The 24,897-nt window shown below is 38.6% G+C and overlaps 1 long non-coding RNA gene across 1 annotated transcript; it reads right to left on the bottom strand.

Annotated features, from left to right (window-relative positions):
• Positions 1 to 3,035: 3,035 nt before the first annotated feature.
• On the bottom strand, positions 3,036 to 9,914 carry LOC124280253. The gene is made up of 3 exons (XR_006899629.1): positions 9,774 to 9,914; positions 3,508 to 3,510; positions 3,036 to 3,047 (listed from the first exon to the last, which is right to left on the bottom strand). It is a non-coding gene; the product is annotated as an uncharacterized LOC124280253 (long non-coding RNA).
• Positions 9,915 to 24,897: the final 14,983 nt, after the last annotated feature.

Raw genomic sequence — 24,897 nt, 5'->3', positions numbered from 1 at the left:
TACATTAGTAACGAAGACATTCAAATACAGTACGACGACGAAACATGCAAAGCTTGTCACAATAACTCGTTAAATCTGATGACAGTCTAAAACATGTCTTGCTGGGACCTTTACATCAACACCCGTTTCATATTCTGTTTAAGAAACATCAACTGAACGGGGAAAACCTCATCAACTGCTGATGTGATTTTCTTTCAATACAAAACAGTGGACTCCATCAACCTGTAGCAACATCAACAACGTGAAACCTCACTAAAGAGATTACTCGCGCTATCATGTAACCTCCCCATATATCGCTGGTTATCGTGAACATGCGCCATTATTCTCAACACATTAAGTAATGGAACAACCATAAAACTAATGAGCTTGTGTCCGATTCACATATTTTTAACGTGTAGAGTAAAGACGTAAATTACATCTGACAAGTTTGAAACGTGCATAACGGTTGTTAACAAAAGGGTAATTATGTGCAAGGTAACCTGGCTAGGATAATCATTAGTTTCACGTGGAGACTTCCCGGTTTAATGTCCTTGCCACAACGGGGTTCTGGTTTCCTGGTGATAATATAACACACTGATTGACAGAAATATATAGATCCCGAAATTGACAGCACATCAAAGGAACTGGATGCAAGCCTGCATTGCTCCATGTGAGCTCTTTACCTGGTTTATATAAGAAATGTTCGTCTAATGATACAGCCGTGGGATGATTGACAAATCACTTCGTGTTCGATTAGTCAATGCCAAAAGAATAAATGCATACTCTACTCTACGACCGGTTTATGAGGTACATTCACATTCATAGGGTTCAACAAAATCATTTGCATAATAATTGGAATTTATTGAATCGGTCTAATATATCCGACTCTATCATAAGCATGTGTTTATTAATCACCATCACTATTACCAATAATGAGAACAATGGGGATCGTGATTGAAATGGTCGCTCATCACGCCAAAGACCCGGATTCGATATCCCACATGGGTACATTGTGTGAAGCCGATTCCTAGTGTCACCCGGTTAGACCTAGCTAGAATATTGCCAAAAGCGGAGTAAAACTATACTCACTCACTCACCAACCAAGAACCATATTAGGTGTTCCTGAAAAGATTAGCGCACCGTACCCACATGTGTCATCATCATCGTCGTCATCATCATCATAGTCGTCGTTGTCTTCTTGATATATTCTTCATCATCACACAAATATTGTCATCATGATCACCATCTTAAACAACATAATCATAGTCGTTACATTCACCTTCATCATTGTCATTAAAATCGTCATTAACATTCACATCTCTGTTGTCTTCGCCATCGATGCGCAATTGTCACTAGTATCAGCAGCAACAGCAGCACGACCACCACCACCAGCAGCAGCACTAACACTGTTTTTGTCGTCATTGTGAGTTTCCAGTCCACTGAAATCGTTGCATTTACATAAGTCTTTATCATCAATACAATGATTATTGCCAACTTCTTCGGACACGTTAGAGCATACATATCAGATTTATATATTACAGAATAGTTCTATCGCCCTGGATTTTCTCTCACAGGAAGTAATCTCGTAGTTGACATTTTCCCATGAAATCCTTTTCGAAGGGTAATCCTTCCACAGTCAGATTCTGGCAGATCTCCACATATTCCATTCCATTCCACATTCAAATTGATTCACAACTTGCCTACAGTGTGTGAAGACATATTCTTCTGTACCCAGTCATGATGTTCTATAAGCGGCGTAAAACTATAATCACACACGCACTATGAAGCACGTCAAATGTAATGAGGGGCGTCACGCCATGCAACAAAAATAGATGTTCTAAATATTCTCGCTATATTATCGATATCTGGATCGCATTAGAAGCTTAACCTGGCCTCAGTCTCATATGTCCCTTGAATTCCATCATCATTTCAAGTTATTTTCTTTTTCTTGTTTGACGTCAATTGCCAGCTACTGACAAAGCTAAATTAAAGACGAAGGCCGCATGCATGCCAATATCACGTTGTGGCCTTCTGTAGCGACCAAAATACTTTCACATCTTGATTTCAGCACATGTAATTCAAGCATGAGTCGCAGATTTGGAGACAACATATTTCGACAACAAGGTACATTTTCAAGCGGAATTGCAAAAATCGCCATATTGTATTACCGCCATAACAGAGATGTTGTATACTTCGTTCTTTCCATAAACGTGTACTTGAAGACCTTGCAACTAAATCCCATCACTAACTTCAATGGAATTACAATTAAGGGTTGTCGCGAATATCTTCGCATCCATTAGTACTGCATGAAATAATGGAGGAATTATCACAGAAGAGCCGAATGTACAGAAAATTGACATATGTCATCCTATATAAGCTTACTGTATTTGTTGACTAATCGTTAACAGCGTATTATCCGGGTACTCATTTTCTATTTAGGGTATTGAGCGTGGAGCATGGGGCCAGAGTGATCACTTTAATCACTGCATTGACACCAATGTGATTTGGAGTTGATAGCCACAATTCAAATTGTCCTCAAGGGATTTTTTTTTTAGTTTTAGGCCGAGTTCGAACGCAGGCTATGAGAGGTTTCATGAGGAGAATGAAGCTAAAGTGCAAAGCAGAATAACATTATCTATGCAAGCTGAACGAGCCCTACATGTCAAAACGAAATTCATATGTAAATATAAAGAATTACCGATCCATTCATCATTTAAACTGTTTGATGGAAAAATTCAACCAATTTTGTAGTACGGCTCTGAAATATGGGGCATTAACATAAACAAGCATTTTAAAAGGTACATTCAAAGTCCTGAAAGTTTTTGTTGCGTGTTGGCTACAGAAGTGCGAACAAGGTTATTTTAGCTGAATGTGGACGTTTTCCACTGTTTATTAACGCCCGTTGTCGGGTTATTTCATATTGGCTAAGATTGATGAGACAACCAATTTCACGATATTCAAAATGTAGTTATGAAATGCTTAAACACTAGATGATACCAGAGATACTAATTGAGTTTCCTTCGTTAGAACTATTCTTTTTAGTCATGGCTTTGGAAATGTATGGCTCGCTCAAAATGTATGTAATACACAATATTTCATCGAAGTATTCAAGCAGAGATGCAAAGACATTATCAACAAGACTGGTATAATAAAATAACGTCATCAAGCTGTGTCAACTTTTATTCAGAATATAAATATTGTATTAATACAGAAATTTACCTTTCAAAGTTTAAATCACCACAACTTAAGCGTACGCTTACTAAATTTAGATGTAACGCTCACAACTTCAAAGTCCAAGCGGCACGATTTGCCAAAAAATCAAATGTAATAGATATCCAATGTCCATTCTGCAATTTATTGCAAGAAGATGAGTACCATGTATTACTTATATGCCCGACATATTTAGAAATAAGAGAAACATATTTGCCTTATTTTTTCTACAACCAACCGTCGAGACATAAATTCTGTATGCTACTTCGCACTGAGAATATTGACTTGTTGTTTAAGGTAGCCCTTGTGTTGTACCACATACTTAGGTTGAGAGACCTAATTGTAAATGGGTGTTTATGGATTTATTGATGTTCCTATAACTCGCGTATTTACAGTCTGCGCATAAATGCACTGTTATTATTTTACACATGTACTATTGGCCTCAGGGCCACTTATACAAATAAATCTGTCTGTCTGTCTGTCTTATTTTTAGGATTCTCTAATAAGGCCAGGTAGACCATTGGTACTGAAAGCATGTCATGTCAACGATTGACGCAGTGTAAGTTGTTCTCTACATGTTAAATCCAAAGTGAAAAAAAAATGTTGAATGCCGTTTGAAAATGTTTGATCATACTCAAACACCAAACGTTATATTTTAGAAGTTCGCCTTGGCCCAAACGAGATCCTTATCATAGACTGTGATTTATTAACAAGCAAAGTTAAAGTGACGATATTGGAAAGATGATTTTCAGTTTGTAACTCTGTTGCGATAAACGTCGACCCACTGAAGTTGTGTTATGTGTCAAAATGAAACCATCCCTGTCAATTCAGGATTTTCGTCAAACGTCAGTCCATCGCAACACCGAATTGAAAATTTACAAGAAATCTGCCTTAGATTTCACTGCTGATCTCAAAATAGCGTGGCTCGAAATGAATTTGATTCATGCTTGAAAATTTCGAGCTAAACAGTTTGTTGGTTAATGCCAGTTTTTTTTAGCAAGGAACAGTTATATAACGACAAGTCAACATAACATAGTCTTATGGTGGCTGACGGATGTTTATGGGTAGAACCTCTATCGCTGATATATCGCTGGTTTATACGATAGTGACGATTTTGAGTTCGACCCCGTAGTCAGTTTCTTGAGTTCTTGGGGAAACATTATTTGGTGAGTACACCACGTCCTGGTTGGAAATAAAGGAAACTGGAATTAACGGGAGTGAGTTATGTTTCATGTTTGGAATGGTACTACTGTTATATGGAAATGCTTTTTTAATTGGGATAAGAGGTTGAGGTTACTTCAGCAAGACAGAGTATGACCACAAAACCCAGGAAAGAGTTTACGTTGCTAAATTAAAGCAGCATTATTTTTAGGACAAATTTGCGAATCCTGACCTTAAAGGGAGGAAACTTTTCAGTTTGAATCACGACCCCTTAGACTACTAGTCTACTTGTGTGAGTTGTTCCGCCGCTTTTAGTAATATTCCAATCATGCCATGACGGAGGACACTAACATGGGCTTCACACGCTGCATGTACCCATGATGGGAATCGGTCTTCGGTGTGATGAGTGAACGCTATATTTGACCACTAGATGTGTTACATCTTTTTAACTTTGTACACCGCTACTAAACACCTTACTGTTTGGTTTTAGGTGCTGTAGAAATACATCATTGGTTTTGTTATCATCGTTAAGAATAACGACTGAACGCATTAACCATTAGACTGTGTCTCAGCCAGACTCACCTACTAAAAGGAGCTTATATATTATATATATTTAGTCTCTGACATTTCAAGTAATCGACTTTGAAACAATAGTCAAACTTGCTGTTGCAGTTAAATTACCATTTGCCAGTTTACATAACCTAATGACACAAAAAGAAGAACACCATTCTCGTTCGATTGGGCGATTCCGTCCATCTGATGAAGGAAACTCAGCGCTGGAGACACAGCGGCCATCAGGCGGTTGGCGGCCTGTGACGCCAATCCCAAATTGTGTAAAAGTTAATGTCCCATTAGGCTGGCACGGGAGCAGATCCTATGGTGCAGTGTCCCAATTTAATTTCACGTTTCTCGCCTTACCGGATTCTTTCACAATAGCCTGCCATGGACTGTTCCCATTTATGAGTCAATGCCAGGTCTGGAGGGCAAATATCATTTCTGATTGGTTAGCTTAGTTTATGTCAGTCACAATCCAATGCACCATCTTTAACAGAATCCATCAGTGAAACTTGGGTGTTTCATTTCAGAAACATTAAACAAGTTTTAAATCATGCTGTTGTTAAATCTGGAAAACACATTGACAATTTCGATAATAAATCCGATAGAAAATCAGAAATTGTTTTCACTGTATTTTCGTTGTATGATTTTTAAATAACATGTTGCTTGTTTCCAAAACACAAATCTACTCTAAGGTAGCCGCGTGTATATTCAATTCACAGTGAGAACAATGGCTATAGTCAGTTCCCTTTACCAGCTGTCAAACAACGCCCCGAGGTTTCATCAAACACTGAAACGTCTAAACTTTTTGTTCCTTCCATCTCTTTCCAACTTGTTCAATACATCAATCATTCAATGATGATCTACTTGAAAACAGAGCAAAACCACATTGTATGCACAAACAAATAACCACTTGTTCATATAATGGTTTTAAAACGTATTATCAGTTGTGCACGTTTGCGCAAAAAACAGTAACTTGAGGCACAAAATGGTCACTGTTGACGCCAAAATATAGTCCCTCTTTAGAGGCCAAAATATAGTCCCTCTGTTGAGGCCAAAATATAGTCACTGTGGTGTGCTTTCTTTTATCTTGAGGCAAAACATAAAATGACGACGCGTCATTTTCTGTTCTTTATCGACAACATAATCCACTAACTCACTAATGATTTAGAAGTAAGTGAGCTGAGTGAGGCTGTTGGGTATGTGTGAGATGGCTAATTAAGTGGGCCATGTGAGTGGGTGGAATGATTGCATCGAGTGTAGGTTATTTCTCTTCTTTCCCAGGATACATCCGATTGTCGTCACTGCCTCTGTAGCTCGTATCTCGCATTTCATTTATTGTTTTTCTCTCGAAGTAGATAAAAGGGGGCCATGTTAAAATTTTAGGATGAATATCGTGGATATTCTACCGTGGTTTAATGATGGACAATATGTCAGTTATATGAAAGCGTGTCAGTTGTAACCTCCGAATTGTGCATGCCTTTCATAAAGCCTACCGTCCCCAGAACGTCTTGAGTGCTGATAACCCATTGACCATAACAATTAGTTGGTTTGTTTGTTGCTTAACGCTCAGCAATATATGGCAGCGGTCTGTAAATAATCGAGAGTGGAACAGACAATCCAGTGATCCAAGGGGAAACAAATCTGACACCAAGACGTTGTGTAAATACAAATGCTTTTTACACCCATGGGTAGATTTTTGTGAAACATCGGAATATTTTAGGGTATTCTGTAGAAAATAACTGCTAGCATAACACTCTTTGAAAACATGGTTTTGATTGAATTGGCATCATTAGTTCCATTTTTATCTTGTAAATTGTTATCACTAAGTCTATGCATGCTTTGAAATCATAACTGAATAATTGAGAATGTGGAGCACTGCAAGGGTCTGTTCAAGGACCAGTTTTGTTTGCCCTTTATACCAAACAGTTTGGGATTATTTTTAAGAAGCGCCTCCTCATCACGCTGATGGTACCATTTTTTACAAAATCGCTGGACTTGAGCGTATTTCAAATTGGACAAGATGGTTGTTTAAATTCACTTCATTACTTAACATGTTGTTTTGATTATCTCGTGGAACTTAAGCAGAAACAAAAGTTATGTCGTGAAATAGTTTAACATCAAATGACAGTAAAACATAAAAACGAATCCACCGAATTTGTGATTCGGCAAGATAATGATTATCAAAATGTGGAGTGTTTCTTTTTTGTCCATGTGAACACTTGACTTGACTTTGCATGCGTTTGTTTGTTTTTGTTATACTTGGAATGTAGGAACTGACAATTCATTTGGACATAAGTAGATGTTGTTGAGCGATGACTATATACATCTTTAAACCGTCTGGTATTAAGCTATCATTATGATGATAAATCAGACAAGCTATCATTATGAAAACCAACATTTTCTAATGATAAGGTCCTTCATATCAAAAGTTCATTTTCATGTTCTTGTGTTTATTCTTTTTTATTCTGATACTTTCATTATGAAAACCAGCACTTTCTTCAGATAAGGTTCTTCTGATACTTTCGACAGTGTATCACAGCATTTGTGTACAATGTCAGTAAGAATTAGGGGACATTGATTGTTCGTTACATTTATTATTTCCGGTTCAGTATTGCAACTGACATATTCTGAAAGATAACGCTTGTTCTGTGAGAATAACCTCCCTATCAAACTCCATAAGTGATATATTTGCGAGCTGTTTAGTTTTGTGGCACTTGGTGATCTTAATTTCCCGGGGTTTTTTCATCATATCCAGTGATTCAGAATCAACAGACACCTATGGGAATGAAAAGTTCCTGCAATGTTAGTACTGTCACGGGTGACAAGTACTTATGAGAATGATGTTAAGCGTATAGATAAAACACATTCAACGTGGAGCTGCACAATGAATTTAGCCTTATATACATTATTTATCTGTTTGTTAAAATGGAAAATTAGTTAGAACTTGTTTACCCAAATGCATTAAAAGGCATCCAAAAATACACTGCCAACCATTGACTTTCCTTTGCATGTCTTTGTGACACCGGTGGAAAAGGATACGCTCATCATCTTGCGAAAACCTGGTATCAATACTTTGTGCAATTGGCTGTCATGTAAATGAGGAAAGTGTGCGTCGTCTGTTTAGAGTAAAATTGATGTTTGAAAGCGGGATGTTCAATTTACAAGAGATATTGAGCGAGGAGAGAGAGAGAGAGAGAGAGAGAGAGAGAGAGAGAGATGGAGGGTAAGAGTATGCATATCTGTATATCTATGTACGTATCAACGTGTGTCCGTGTATGTGGACATGTTATTGGTAAATGTGGTGTGCCTTGTCGACTCTAAATATGGTTCAGTCAGTGTGTCTTGTTTGCACGACTTCTGTTATACACTCTTTCCTGTTATATAATCTCTGTACTTGCTTTGGTTTTTACCTTGCCTGACAGCAAGGTATGACAACATTGTTTCAATAGGGGTTGCAACCACTGATCTTCTGCTTTCTGTTCCACAACAGAGACGGGGTGTTGTCCCGAATATTTGCAACATTAACACAAGCGAATCATATCCATCAACACAATAGCTGGTATGCAGAATATTCACTTTTCTTGGCGATACTCCATTCTATTTATATAATTCAGGGGGCATGGAGTTTGCAACTACTTTGAATGAAAGAGTTTTGCAACGCAAGTCCTAATATGTTTCAACGCAATTCAGAATGTGTTTCAAAGTACAAACACATTATATTTCACGTCTACATTTTGACATATGTATATACTTCGTGCACGCTGGAATGAAAAGAACGTATTTCAAATTAGAGTTGCGAGCGTTGTCGTTTTGGAGTTTTTGTCTTCAAGGCATTTCTTATTTTCACATTCTGGTAAGAGTGAAATTAGATCATGACACACGTGTTTTTTAACACAGTGGAGGTCATTGGTGGACATCTGTACATTTCACTTGAGACGTTTCAAAACTGGATGCATATTTGCTGAGGAGTAATGGCCAAAGAAAGTGAAAGATGTATGCATACAGCAATGTGCAAAGAACAAGTCCCGTCGATCTCTATCGTTGTGCGAAAATATCTCCCATAGATCATGATCACATATGATCCCATCATTCGCGCTTTGTTCGCGCTTCGTACGCACTGTGTTCGCGCTTTGTATTCTCATTGATCGTGTACCGTCAAGATTAAAGGGATTACAGCAGATATGAAATTATACACTACTCTTCCATGTCAAGAAGGAATATAACGAAATGTTAAACTTGCAATATATGGACATACAATAAGGGCTTCGGTGCGAACACTGCGAATGCTAAAACCTTTTAACCTACGAAACAAAAACAAAACGTAAGCGAAGGAAAATTTACAATATTCCTCGCTACAGAATTGATAATTATTGCATTTATTCCACCTGTGCAACAAATGCTGTACTTGACAACACACAACATATGGTCCAGTTGCAAATTTCCATATTTTGTCTTGCAATATTAAAGCCAGCCGGCATGTTTCATAACTATAATATTATTCACAGCAGACATATTTTATTACATTACGGCAAAATAAAAAGTAAGTGAAGCAATCAGCGTGTAATAACCGTGCTGAGAGTGTCTTGCATTTGGTTTCTGATAATGGGATATCGGAAGCATGATCAGGCGTTGATTCTACTCTGAGTGTAGTTTGAAATGTACACAGAAATCAAATCCCAGTAACTTAAACACGACATTTAAGCGTAGCTCACCTCATATCATCCTCAATAATCTCCTATGGCTGAAATATTGCCGATGTGACGTTAAATATTAACTCACTCACTCACTCACTCAATAATCTCCAGGGTATATGTTCCGATAAATATCCACTTGTACTCTGGATACATGTTCGGCTCGGCCCCAACATTGCATCACCTCCCTTTGCTGGCTCCGCCTTCTTACAGTAGCCAATCAGAGAAGCCGTTACAACCTAGCTTGCCAGTGTCAACAAACATGGTGGCCGCAGCCGAGAAGATTTGATTGCTGTGCGACTCAGATTTAGGGAAAAAATCGTACAGATAAATTGAAAGGACTGAAACCTAAAAAAAAATATATGCAAGAACTCCTCCTACTTCTTAACATTACTATTTACCGAAGAAGAGGAAGCCTTGGTATTGGTACGCTCAACTTCCCAACGTAGATCAACGATTGGATAACAAGCCAGCAAAGGGAGGTAACTAGTACAATTATCGGGTACTAGTGGAGATTTATCGGAACGTATTGTTACGGATTAGAAATTACCGTGACAAAAGTCTTGAGTACCGTTTAAACCAGCAAAATAGAACACAGACAAGTCTATGATATTCAATAATATATTGAATAAACAATAAACAAGGTTACAAAGAATGACAGTACAGATTTCCAATACTATACAGTTGGGTCACAAATCTAAAATATTGAGTAACAAATCAAAATGTTAACTCACCAAAGTTCTGTTATTCCCAGTGTAAACAGATGCTCTGATTAAAGGTTGTTGACGAGGTTGTTGGAAGTTCAATGTAGACGAGTGGTAGGTCTCTTGAGTGGTGAAACGCCGATGTTAGCAGACAGATGAGCGTAATTACAAAGCAGTAGTCCCCCGTAGATCTCAACAACCACCGCTTATATACCTATTATACAGTTCTGGGGAACTCTAGCAGTAGCCAAGCCTCACTACGGCCATTTAGACCACACAACAACCTTATAGAAATCACTGGAATGAATCCCACAGTCTTACACCAGAGGCATAACAAAGAGGAGATAACTCTGGACGTAGGTGACCCTGAAGCCACCACTCTTTCGTTACAGATATGTCGGCTTCAGAATTACTAGAACAATACTCTTCGAAAGAACAACAAAAGTTACATTGAACTACGTGTTCGACGACTTTAAGGGAAAACTAAGTTTAGCTCGTTCAAAACGCAGTTCGTTATATTCATTTTCAATTAGGATATACAGCAAATTCCTGAGACCAAAACAGTTCGGTATAAGCCTGTTCGCTGCAAACGCATTTTCCTGTAGTTGATCAAATATCCATTACTCACGACGATGGAAACGTGACAAAATACTTGGACTCTCAACCTACGCAATAATCATGACCAAATATGAAACTATGTCACTGGAGGTTGTTTAGTTTCATAAGAAGAAGAAATTGAAACATTATACGATCTGAAAGGACACTGACACGTCTACGTCATCCCATGTCCATTTGGGGCACATGAGACCTTCCACCTCATCAGTCGACACAGAGAATGTCATTTGAGCAAAACTGCATTGCGAAGGGTTAGTATTTAATACGTCGTGTGTTAGTATGAAAGGAGCCCTGAAGATCTGGGTTAGGATTGATCTTCAGTAACCCATATGCATGCTTGTGATCAGGCTCGCTGACTTCGTTGACACATGTCAGCGTATCCCAGTTGCGAAGATCGATGCTCATGCTGTTGATCCCTGGATGGTCTGGTCGACTCTCGATTGTTCACAGACCGCCGCCATATAGTTGGGATATTGTTGAGTGTGGCATAAAACTAAACTCACTCACTCTCTTGAAAGATCATATTTCAGTTGTTATAATTATTAGTCATTCTTATATTAATGTGCATCAAGTTCAATAGCTCAGTAATATTCCACTTAACGCACGTGACATATTTGTGTTGCTTTTATTTATTTTAAGGTTGTGTTTGTGTCTTCGTCTGTCTGTCAGTTTATTTGCATGTGTGCAGTTTTTTATGTTACTACTACATGTGTCACAAGATCACTTGCAACGATATGAATGCCAAACTGTACTTTTGATCCACGCAAACTGATGTAAACAGAAATGACTTAAGTTAGATGAAACTGGACTTAGTGGTCGCTTTGAGTTCTTTACAAGAATAGTTTGCTGACCTTTCCAACTCAGATACTATGAAGCAGTTTCACAAGGCCCCAGTCAAACCGAATACCAGACAGGGTAATGTATTTAGACGACCACGGGTTCAAACCAGTGACGCACCATTCTGCGGATATTGTAACGTAACTTTCAGCTGATCATAGAAGTCACGTCCAAAACGCAACCTGAAGGTCCCCAGTCAGTATATTCTGTCCGTAAATATATATCAGCAATTAAAACTCATTAATACGGACAATCACTTCCCGATGAGATTGTCCAGATCAACACATGTCCGTATTAACGATCATGGGTTCAGATTCTTGTTAAGGTGAAACAATGTTAATCCTGACGGTTGTGTTTTTACTGAAAATTTCAAGATTAATACAAGTGTAGATTAATGACTACTGTTTGTGAAGCATTGTCTTCAGGTAGGGACCAAGAGTTCAGATGAAGAGGTTTCGCTAAGCTTATTCAAGACATGTCTAGCAATGTAAACAAAAAAAGTTATAAATCACTGGATTTGTGGATGTAGTCTGAATTATGTTCAGATCTCCGTCAGGTAATTGTAATGTAGATAATAAAGACAGCAACAGTCTAGCACTATCACTATTGGGCACTCCAGAAATTGTCTTCACACATTGTACCCGGGTGGGGAATCGAACACGGGTTTTCGGCTTTACAAGCGAACACTTTCATCACTTGGCTACCACACCACCTCTCAATGCAACAAAATGCCATATGTATAGATTTACTTCAGAATTCTACCCGTGAAGATCCAAGTCGCGATTGATCTTTAGCAACCCATGCTTATCGTAAGAGGCGATAGGTCAACCTGTCCGTCTTGATTGACTCTGTATCCCAATGACACATGTACAGATGGATGCTCACGATGCCTATCACTTGATTATCTGGTCCATTATTTACATACTGCAGTCATTCAGCGTGCAGGGTTAGACAAGCAAACAAACTTTGGAATAAAAAATGTTACCATGACGAAGGTAACCTGTAAACAGATTGACACGTTTTTATAACGCTCCAAAGTATTTTCACATTGACTGCCTACAATATGTTCGGCCTTGTTAAATGAACTTATAAATATTCAAAGAGCAATCTAAGTTAAATAAAGTTTCATGCATTAGTAACGAAGACATTCAAATATCGCATCAAGAGGAGGAAACATGCAAAGCTCGTCACAATAACTCGTTAAATCTGATGACTTTCTAAAACATGTCTTGCTTTGTCCAGTCCATAAACACTCATTTCATATTCTGTTTAAGAAACATCAACTCAACAGGGGAAACCTCATCAACTGCTGATGTGATTTTCTTTCAATACAAAACAGTGGACTCCATCAACCTGTAGCAACATACACAACGTCAAACATCACTAAAGAGATTAGTCGCGCTATCATGTAACCTCCTAATGTATTCCTGGTGATCGTGAACATGCGCCATTATTCTCAACACATTAAGTAACGGAACAACCATAAAACTGATGAGGTTGTGTCCGGTAATCATATTTTTAATGTGCCGAGTAAAGACGTAAATTACATCTGACATGTTTGAAATGTATATAACGGTTGTCAACAAAAGGGTAATTATGTGCAAGGTACCTCGGCCAGGATAATCAGCAGTTTCTCGTGGAGACTTCCCGGTTTAATGTCCTTGCCACAACGGGGTTCTGGTTTCCTGGTGATAATATAACACACTGACTGACAGAAATATATAGATCCCAAAATTGACAGCACATCAAAGGAACTGGATGCAAGCCTGCATTGACCCATGTGAGCTCTTTACCTGGTTTATATAAGAAATGTTCGACTAATGATGCAGCCGTGGGGTGATTGACAAATCACTTCTTGTTCGTGATCACTTGTGAAAGCCAAAAGAACTAATGCATACGGTACTCTATGACTGGTTTATCAGGTACATTCACATTTCATACGGTTTAACAAAATCATTTGCAGAATGATTGGAATTTTATTGAATCCGTTATATGTATCCGACTCTGTCATAAGCATGTGCTTATTAATCATCATCGCTATTACCAATGACGAGCACAGTGGGGGTCGTTATTGAAGCAGTCGCCCGTCATGCCAAAGACTCGGATTCGATTCCCCACATTGGTAAAGTTGTGGGGTCACCTTGTCTGACGAAGCTAGAATATTGCTAAAAGCGAAGCAAACCCATACTCACTCACTCACCAACCAAGAACCATATTAGGTGTTCCCGAAAAGATTAGCGCACCGTTCGCACATGTGTTATCATCACCATCATCGTCGTCGTCTTCTTGTCATCTTCGTCGTCATCACACAATTATTGTTATCATGATCATCATCTCAAACAATGTAATCATCGTCATTACATTATCCTTCATCATCGTTCTTAACATCATCATTACCATCCTGATCTTTGTTGTCTCATCACCATCATCTTCGTCGTCATTTTCGGTACATAGTAATCGTAGCAATATTAAGAATCCTTATCGTCAATACAATGATTATTGTCAACTTCTCCAGACACGGTACAGCATACACATCAGATCTTTGTTGTCTTCATCATCGACGCACAAGCATCATTAGTATGATCGTCGTCATCACTAACACTGTCTTCGTCGTCACTATGAGCTTTCGAACATACTCATCGTAGCACGTCAAATGTAACGAGGGGCGGCACGCCATGGAACAAAGAGCGGCATTCTAAATATTCTCGTTATATACTCATGCCAATAATGGTTGGCACCACCCCAACCCCCAACCCCAACCCCCACCCCCACCCACACTCACCCCACACCCCTCTCCAATTAAAACAATTGAAGGGGTGACAACGATTATTGGCATGAGTATGTTATCAATATCTGAATCATATCTCACATGTCCCTTTATTCCATCATCATTTCAAGTTATTCTCTTTTTCTTGTTTGACGTCAAATTGACAGCTACTGACAAAGCAAAAATAAAGAAAGGTGGCAGTTTTTTTTCACACGAGGACGTGCATGCCATTATCACGTTGTGGCCTTCTGTAGCGACCAAAATACTTGAACATTCTTGACATCAACACGATTTGCAAGTTTGGGAAAAAAATTTATTAAAAAACTTAAAAGGAGCATTTTCAAGCTAAATTGCAAGAATCGCCATATTGTATTACCGCAATAACAGAGATGTTGTATACTTCGTTTTTTCCATAAACGTGTACTTGAAGACCTTGCAACTAAATCCCATCTCTAACTTCAATGGAATTACAATTAGGGGTTGTCGCGAATATATTCACATCCATTAATACTGTATGAAATAATTGAGGAATTATCACAGAAGGGCTGAATGTACAGAAAGTTGACATATGTCATCCCATGTATTAGTTGACTAATCGTTAACAGCGTATTACCTGGATACTCATTTTCCTTTTGGGGTATTGAGCGTGGAGCATAGGACCAGATTGATATTAATCACTGCATTGACACGAAGGTGATTTGGAGTTACCACCTTGAAAGTCGCCAACACACATTGTCTTGAATTCGAACACAAACGATAAGAGGTGTCATGGTTTCATGTAAAGAGTGAATATAAAGTTCAAAAAACAGAACTGTTCACAACTTTATTTTAGTTATAGGATTTGTAGGGATATGTGATTTTCACAGTTTTGTAGACCCGTGAAGATCCACAAAGAATTGGTCTCATGTAACCCATGCTCGTCGTAAGAGGTGACTAATGGAATGGTGATGCTCGCTGACTTGGCTGACACATGTTATCGTAAGTGCGAAGATAATATAAGTTGTATGCTTCTCCCGATACGGTCTGTTGTATGCGTCTTTGTAGCAGTGTCACCCGAGTGAGAAGTATACAACGTGTACATCTTACCGCCATGTTAAATGTACAAACTATCATTTTATCTTATTCTGAAGCTGGATAATCTTGCTACCGACTATATATGACATCCAAACAAAATGGCGTGTGCCTCTCCACTAGGTTAGAATATCAGTGAAACATATTCTGACAAGCTTAAAATTGCAGTAAAAAAGGTTAATTATGTTTAATTTGAGTGTGCAAATGATGCAATGTATAAAATAGTTTAAATGAAAGTCGGTAAAATAAATGTGTACATAGTGAACTCAAAAACAACTAATTGAATGGTTTTCGAACTCCACGCACTGCCTGCGTCATATTATGACGTCATACGATTCTTAGCGATACTCTCGGCGGAGAGTTTGACGGTTACCGTGGCAGCGAGTAATATTTTTCCAGTTGTCACCCTACTAGGAGGAGTGACACGGAAATTTGTTAAAGCATCATTGACCAATGAAATTAAAAGATTTTACATATAGGTAAGATAATTAGAGAATAACCAACGACGTACGAGTGATTACGGGAAATATGCCCGAGTTGAAATAATGTTCACAGTGCCGAGCCTTGGCGAGTTAAACACCAGTTAAACAGACACAGTCATTTTGGGCCCATGGGTTCAAGAGAATAAAAAATCGAGCAAAATCTTTCGCGGCAATAAGAGCGGATACTTTTGAGATTTTGACATTTTCAGAAAACGTTTTTCCTTTAATAAGGCCAGACAGACCATTGACACTGAAAGCGGTTTACGTCAAAGATTGAGTTGGTAAGTTTTTCCCTACACGTTAAGCCCAAAATGTCATTTGAAAACCCAAAACTTCAAAGTTTCACCAAGCGTTAGAATAAGAATTTCTCCTTGGCCAAAACGAGATCCTAATCATACACAGGTGACTTATTAACAAGCAAAGTTAAAGTAATCATATTGGAAATATGATTTTCAGTTTTGTAACTGTGTACACAACAAACACCATACTGCGATAAACAACCATCCACTGAAGTTGTGTTATGTGGTAGATTAAACTCATCCCAATAATTTAGTATTTTCTTCAAACGTCAGTCCATCGCAGCATTGAATTGAAACTTTACAAGAAATCTGCCCTAGAGTGCGCGGCTGATCACAGAATAGCGTGGCTCAAAATGAATGTGATTTAAGCTTAAGAAATTCGAACTAAAACGTTTCCTTCTCAAAGGACTTGTTCTTCAACTCCTGGAACAGATAACTCACGACAAGTCAATGTAACCTGCTCTGATGATGATTGACGACTGTTTATGAGTGAAACCTCTATCGCGGCTATATTGCTGATGATAGTGTATGATAGTAACGAGACTGGGTGCGAACCCTTAACCAGTATCCTGGCTTATTGGAATGTGGACACCACGTCCCGGTTGGAAATACAGGAAAACTGGGATTAATTAGAGTGAGTTAGGCTTTATGTTGGGAATGGTAGAACATTTATATGACAATACGTTTTGTATATGGTATAAGAGGTTGAGGTTACTGCAGCAAGATAGATTATGACCACAAAACCGACGAAAGAGTTTATGGTGCTAAAAAACAGCAGCTGCATCTACAGGACAAGTTTGCGGATCCTGACATTCCAAAGGGAGGAAACTTTACATACTGTATCACGACCCCTTAGACTACTAATTGTATTTATATATTTTATGGCGATGTGTAGGCAGCATGACCTTAACTAAGACGTCACAGACTGCTCAAGTTTGATGAGGTCATAAAATGATTCAAAATGCATCTGGCTCACTGGTTACACATGTTATGTGTTTTTTGGGCGCTTATTCAGTGTAGTTCTGTAACGCACAATGTGATATAATATCAAGTCCGTACCAGACCGCCAAACTTTTCTAGCGGCAGAGCCTCGTTTTGAGATTTCCATGGTTTCCAGGTTTCTGTTTGGCAGTGCTCGTGTACGACAGAGCACGCTGCACGACATGTTTGCAAGGAATATAAGGAGCGTAGTGTTGCAATAGGCAAGACTTAGTGCTTAGATGTATCAAATAATACTGATTAATACTTATGTATCCAGTTAAATGAATTGGTCTCAAAATTCTGGACTGGTTATCGTACTAATTTGCCCAATAGGACGGAACCCAGTCAACAGGAAACGAGACTGTTTCTATTATCATCATTAAGAAAGACGACCGAACGTGTTGACCATCAGACTGTCTCTCAGACAGACTCGCCAACTGAAAGGAGCTTATATATATTATATATATATATATACACTAGATGCCCAAAGAAACGTTACCCCCTGCCTTAGTGACGGAGGTACCTATCTTCAGCTGGCGTTTTGATGCGTGGACGTCCACTTCTTGGTCTGTCTACTGTGACCCCAGAATGTCTGAAGCCCTGAATAAGTCTTATAACCGTGATACGATGGCATCCGAGGGCGTTGGCAGCAGCATTGCATGTCGACCCCATCTGCTCCATCCCAATGGCTCTTTCTCTCTCTTCAGCTGTTAATGGTGGCATATTTCTCGTACTTGTGTATCATATCATGCATTCTAGTCTCTCTTTATACCCTATAGAATAATTCCACATGTGAAATGGATGCAAATACTGCTTGAATATTGCTGCGTTTAGGCGATTGCTATTGCTATGTGTAAACAGAAAATGGAAAAATGTTGCTTTGCAAGCAAAAATGTTAACAAAGCTAATTTTAGATGTTCCGAAACACTTTTTCGCAATACCAAAGACACGTTTCACTTATTTTCACTAATGGAAATCAGCAGAAATTGTTTTAAAAGACTGTAATCACAGGAATGAATATTTTCGAATTTTACACACTCTACAACAGTTGTTTCTTCTTTTAACAGTTGAAAAATGATGACTTTAAATGGTTTATCTTTGTCTCAAAGTAGAATTTTATTTGAACGTTTCTTTTGGACGTCTAAATCACTGTTGTTTGTTTATTTCGACATGGACGAAAATATGAATTTAATTTTTCTGAAAAGGATGCATTTCACCTGAATATGAATGCATTTGAGAATTTCTTTTCGTGATTTGCATAAAGCCGTGTTCTTAAGCTTTCTTGTAAACTAATACCTTCTAACATATCTTTGATAGTTTTTCAGTAATTCATAAAGGTAGGAGGGTAACGTTTCTTTTGGCGTGTGTTGTATTCTCTCACATTTCACGTAATCGACTTTAAAACAGGTGTCAAACTAACTGTTGCAGTTAATATACCATTTATGAGTTCACCTAACCGAATTAGACCCAAAGAATGACTGAAGTCTCGTTCGATTGGACGATTCCGTCCATCTGACGAAGGAAACTCAGCGGCGGAGACACAGCGGCCATCAAACTGTTGGCGGCCTGTGACGCCAATCCCAAATTGTGTAAAAGTTAATGTCCCATTAGTCTGGCACTGGAGCAGATCCCAAGGTGCAGTGTCTCAATTTAATTTCACGTTTCTTCCGTTACCGGATTATTTCACAATAGCCTGCCATGGAGTGTTCCAGTTTATGAGTCAATGCTGGGTCTGGATCGCAAACATCATTTCTGAGTGGTTGGCTCAGTTTATGTCAGTCACAATCCAATGCACCATCTTTAACAGAATCCATCAGTGAAGATTGGGTGTTTCAGTTAAAAAACATTAAACAAATTTTAAATTATATTTTTGTTGAATCTGGAAAAGACTTTGACAAATTCGATTATAAATTTGATACAAAAGTCAGAAATTGTTTTCACTGTTATTCGCTGTATGATATTTTAATAACATGTTTGTGACACAAATCTATTCAAAGTTAGCCACGTATATATTCAGTCCACATTGGCTATAATCACCGCCATTCATCAGCTGTCAAACAATACTCCGAGATGTCTTCTTTGCGTCACTTTTGTTCCTTCCATCTGTTCTAAATTCCTTCAACACATGGTCCGATCAGTCATTCAATGATTATCTACTCGAAAACTGAGCAAAACCACATTGTATGTACACACAAATAACCGCTTCTTCATATAATTTTTGTAAAAATGTTTATTGTTGGACATTTTCAAAACGCATTTTCAGTTATGCTTGTTTGCGGGGAAAACAGTAATCTGAGACAAAAAATGGTCACTCTTTTGAGACCAAAACATGGTCACTGTGGTGTCCTTTCTATTACCTTGAGGCCAAATATGACGCAACAATGCGTCTTTTTCTGTTCTTTATTGACAGCATTATTCACTCACTAACTAATGATTATGAGTGAGTTTAGTTTTACGCCGCACTCAGCTATATTCCAGCTATATGGCGGCAGTCTGTAAATAATCGAGTGTGAACCAGACAATCCAGGGATCAACAGCATGAGCATAGATCTGTGGAACCGATGACAAGTGTCAACCAAGTCAGCGAGCCTAACCACCCGATCCCGTTAGTCGCCTCTTACGACAAGCATGGGTTGCTGAAGATCAGTATTTTAACCCGGACCTTCACGGGTCCTGAAACCGTAAGACTTTCATGAGGGAAATAGGTTGCGTAACTAACCTGTATTTTCCGTCTGTTTTAGATATCTCAGTCACATCATCCGATGACTGCCAAAGGTGCCTCATCCAGCTCGTTGTAGCGTAGTTTTGGTGGTACATGTGATTACTGGCTTCGAATCTGATCTTGATTCCATTCTCCAAATGGTGAAAAAATCTGACACCAAGAAGTTAAGTAAATACAAATGCTCTTTACACCCAGGGGTAGATTTTTGTGAAACATCGGAATATTTTAGGGTATACTGTAGAAAATAACTGTTCGCATAACACTCTTTTGAAGACATGGTTTTGGTGGAATTGGCATCACTGGTTCCACTCTTATCTTGTTGATCGTTATCAATATGCGTTTTTTGAAATCATAACTGAATAATTGAGAATGTGGTGGACTTCAAGGGTCTGTTCACGGACCAATTTTGTTTACCGTTCATACCAAAACATTTGGGGTTTATTTTTTAATCCTGTCAAGCGCCTCCTCATCACGCTGATGGTACCGTTTCACATCGCTTGACCTTACTTGAGCATATCTGAAATTGGCCAAGATGGTGGTGGTGGAATTGGGTTTAACGTCGTGCTTGAGAATATTTCGCTCATATGACGGCGTGCATGCGTGTGTATGTGTATGTGCGGCTGCTTGTACTAGCCCAGACTGAAGCTGGTTTTATAGTGCTAGCCCACTGAGATACCATGCCGCGGTGAAGCATGAATACCCCACTCAGACACATTATACTGACTCCGAGCCGACCAGTCCTTGTTGTACCCATTAATGCCGAGCGCCAGGCAGGGACCAACAAGTACCATATTTTAACGTCTTTTGGTATGACGCGGTCGGGGATGGTTGTTTACATTCACTTGATTGCTTGACCTGTTGGTTTCATTCTGATGTACCTTAATATAATCAGAAAGAAAGGTCATGCCGTGAAATATTTGTGTTCAACACCAAATCAAAGTAAAACATACAAACGAATCCACTGACTTTGTGAAACGGCAAGATAGTTGTTATCAAAATGTGGAGTGTGCCATTAGTTCCTTCCCGCAAATGTCCATTTCGTCTTACACCATACGTCCCAATGTTTTGTTCATTTGAACACTTGACTTGACTTTGCATGCGTTTGTTTATTCTTGTTATATTTGGCATGTCAGAACTGACAATTCATTTCGCCATGGACATATTTCAGGAGATGTTTCAGCGATGACCGAATGTAATGTAAAAAAATTAATCCGCCTGGTTTTAATCTATCGCTATGTTGTTAATGAATACGAAAATTGTTTTCATAAGGTTCTATGTATCAAAGGTTTATGTTCATGCTCATGTTTTTATTTGTATGTCTTTATGTACAATGCGATTTGTATTGACTTTATGTACAATGCGATTTGTATGTCTTTATGTACAATGTCTTTATGTACAATTTTGTATGTCTTTATGTACAATGCGATTTGTATTGTCTTTATGTACAATGTGATTTGTATGTCTTTATGTACAATGCGATTTGTATGTCTTTATGTACACTGCGATTTGTATGTCTTTATGTACAATGCAATTTGTATTGTCTTTATGTACAATGTGATTTGTACAATGCAATGTGTATTGTCTTTATGTACAATGCCATGGAGAATTAAAGGACATTGATGATTCGTTACATTTGCGAAATTGTTTTGAAAGCGTATGTTTGGTCATTTTTCATTTCCACTTCAGTATTGCATCTGAAATGTTCTGAAAGAGAACACTTGTCCTGTTACGACAATCTCTTTATCATAAGATATATATTTGCCAACTGTTTGGTTTTGTGACGTTCGATGGTTTTGATATGGTCCCTTCACACGCTTTTGTCATACCTTCCAGTGATTCAGAAACAACGAGCACAGATTGGAATCAACAGTTCCTGCAATATTACCAGAGATAAAAACTTGTTTTCAATATAACTTTCCTGATTTACTACGTATGCAACAGCATTGTAAGTATTTAGATACATGACTATTAATGGTTTTGAAAACCTGATAACCTTTCCAATCATTGAGCCCCAAAACAATCTCCTCATTCAGCGATTTCTCAGACTTAAACGATGTTATAGTTCGTGTCGAATTTCTGTGTAATTGTGCGTAATTAATTATAGCTGTGTCAGGTTTTGTAGTTGATTTGTTTTACATTCCCAAATCACTATTCTGACAGTGGTACAACGTCATTAAACATGTTCATAAATTCGTGTCCCCACACTGGGACTACATGTCTGAGTTAGAATTCTGAATCGTGACCTTTTGAAAGAAGCTCCGCTGTAATATTGAATAGTTTTCTTGCTGACAAAAAAAGATCAAATATTGTAATGATTTTGCATTAGTCGAAATTAGAAACAAGACATAATACAAGTCTCAGGCTACAAGTATTTACGAGATTTATGCTAAGGCTATGATTAAAAGACGTTCAATGTGAAACTGCGCCATGAATTCAATCAGTACAAATCATTCATCTGTTTGTTAAAATTAAATCTAGTATGAGCTTGTTTACCCCTAATTGCATTAAAATGCATCCGAGAATACATTGTCAACAACTAACTTGCCTTTGCATGCATTTGTGACACCGGTGCCACAGAATACGGTCATCTTTTTCTGAACACCTGGTATCATCACGTTTTGATGGGACGATTCCTAGTATGAGCTTGTTTACCCAATTGCATTAAAAGGCATCCCAGAATACATTGTCAACAACTAACTTGCCTTTGCATGCATTTGTGACACCGGAGCCAGAGAATACGGTCATCTTTTTCTGAACACCTTGTATCATCACGTTTTGATGGGACGATTCCTGACACTATATATGGTTTAGATTTCCAGATTACTCATGAATGAGGAACTGAGGGTTATTGTTTGAAATTGGATTAAGCAAATTGAATCGTGACACACGTGTTTGTTAACACAGTGAAGGCCATTAGTTGATATCAATATATGTCACTTGAGACTTTTCAAAATTGGGAGTATTTCTCATGAGGAGCCAAGACCCAAGAAAGCGAAAGATGTATGCATACAGAAATGTGAATAGAACAGGCCCCGCCGATCTCAATCGTTGCACAATAATATCGCGCATAGATCATGAGCAGAGGCATTTCATACTTCAAGCGCTAAGATGATTGTCCCATCATTTGCACTTTGTGTGGATTCTGTTGCGTTTTTCTTAGCGCTTTCTTTGTGCTCTGTTTGGATTGCATGTGTACTTTGTTTGGATTGTATGTTTGGATTGCATGTGTACTTTGTTTGGATTGCATGTGTTCTTTGTTTGGATTGCATGTGTACTTTGTTTGGATTGTATGTTTGGATTGCATGTGTACTTTGTTTGGGTTGCATGTGTACTTTGTTTAGATTGCATGTGTACTTTGTTTGGATTGTATGTTTGGATTGCATGTGTACTTTGTTTGGGTTGCATGTGTACTTTGTTGGGATTGCATGTGTACTTTGTTTGGATTGTATGTGTACTTTGTTTGGATTGTATGTGTACTTTGTTTGGATTGCATGTGTACTTTGTTTGGATTGTACGTGTACTTTGTTTGGATTGTATGTGTACTCTGTTCGGATTGTATCTGTACTTTGTGTGCACTTTGTTCAGTTTTTGGGAGGCTTTGTTACGCTTTCTTTGGGGCATGTTTGGCTTTGTTATGCCGCTTTGTTTGGGCTTTGTTGAGCTTTGTTTGGGCTTTGTTTGGCAATGTTATGCCGCTTTGTTTGGGTTTTGTTTGGCTATGTTATGTCGCTTTGTTTGGGCTTTGCTTGGCAATGTTGTGCCGCTTTGATTTGGCCTTGTTTCGGCAATGTTGTGTCGCTTTGTTTGGCAGTGTTATACTGCTTTTAGGGGCTTTCTTTGGCTATGTTAGGTCGCTTTGTCTGGGCTTTGTTTGGCTATGTTGCGCCGCTTTGTTTGGTGTTTGTTCTCGCTTTGTTCCAGACCTCGATTACCTTGAAACATTTAGAAATCCGCGCAGATCCGCACCAGGATGAGTAGTCGTCATACGCTACCAATGCCTGTCTTCAGACTAACGGGATCAGGCGGACCCGGTAGCAGACATTGGCTGATGCATATCATCTTATTCTATTTGTCTGGACCGATTATGTCGCTTTAATACTTAAAGAATACTGAAATTAAGAAATCACAGGATTGTCTGGTGCAGAGTCAATTATATTCCACTCGCCGTCGTGTAACTGAAACGTAGCTGAGTCAATTGTGAAACACAACAAGTGAGTGAGGGCCGCTATTTAGTAATATTGCAGCAATATCACGGCGGGGGACACCAGAAACGGGCTTTATACATTGACCCATATGTCCATTTTGTTCTGGAGTGTGCCCAGCTGATCACCAGGATTCAGAAAATTTGACGTTTCCAGTGTGGAGGATATCATCCTGAAATATGCTCCACGTGTTTTACCCCTGTTTGTTATCATTGCTGTGTGATGGAAGTCCATAAACACATGCTTATGATATAGTCGGAATGATACAGCAGACTCTGGTGGTAGACATTCCTCATCACCATGGCAACCTGTTCTGTAGCTTTTTCTGTAGATTCGCACTTTGAATTTTTTCAAATAGATACTGAATTCAATCTTCAAGTGGATTCGCCTGCTGGTTGTCTATCACGATCCTGGGCCCCGATCCACAAAGCGTTCGTAACATTACGACCTGTCGTACTTCTATAGTTTATCATAGGCTTACGAATGACGTAGCGCTACGAACGCTTTGTTGATCGGGACCCTGTGCTAGACGTGGACTGACTGACTGACTGACTGGGTTTAGTTTTACGCCGCTTTTAGCAATATTCCAGCAATATCACGGCGGGGGACACCAGAAAT

Source organism: Haliotis rubra, unplaced genomic scaffold (genome assembly GCF_003918875.1).
Source record: "Haliotis rubra isolate DU_JTF1 unplaced genomic scaffold, ASM391887v1 Scf263, whole genome shotgun sequence".
Classification (NCBI taxonomy): domain Eukaryota; kingdom Metazoa; phylum Mollusca; class Gastropoda; order Lepetellida; family Haliotidae; genus Haliotis; species Haliotis rubra.
This window is presented reverse-complemented; position numbering and strand designations above follow the sequence as displayed.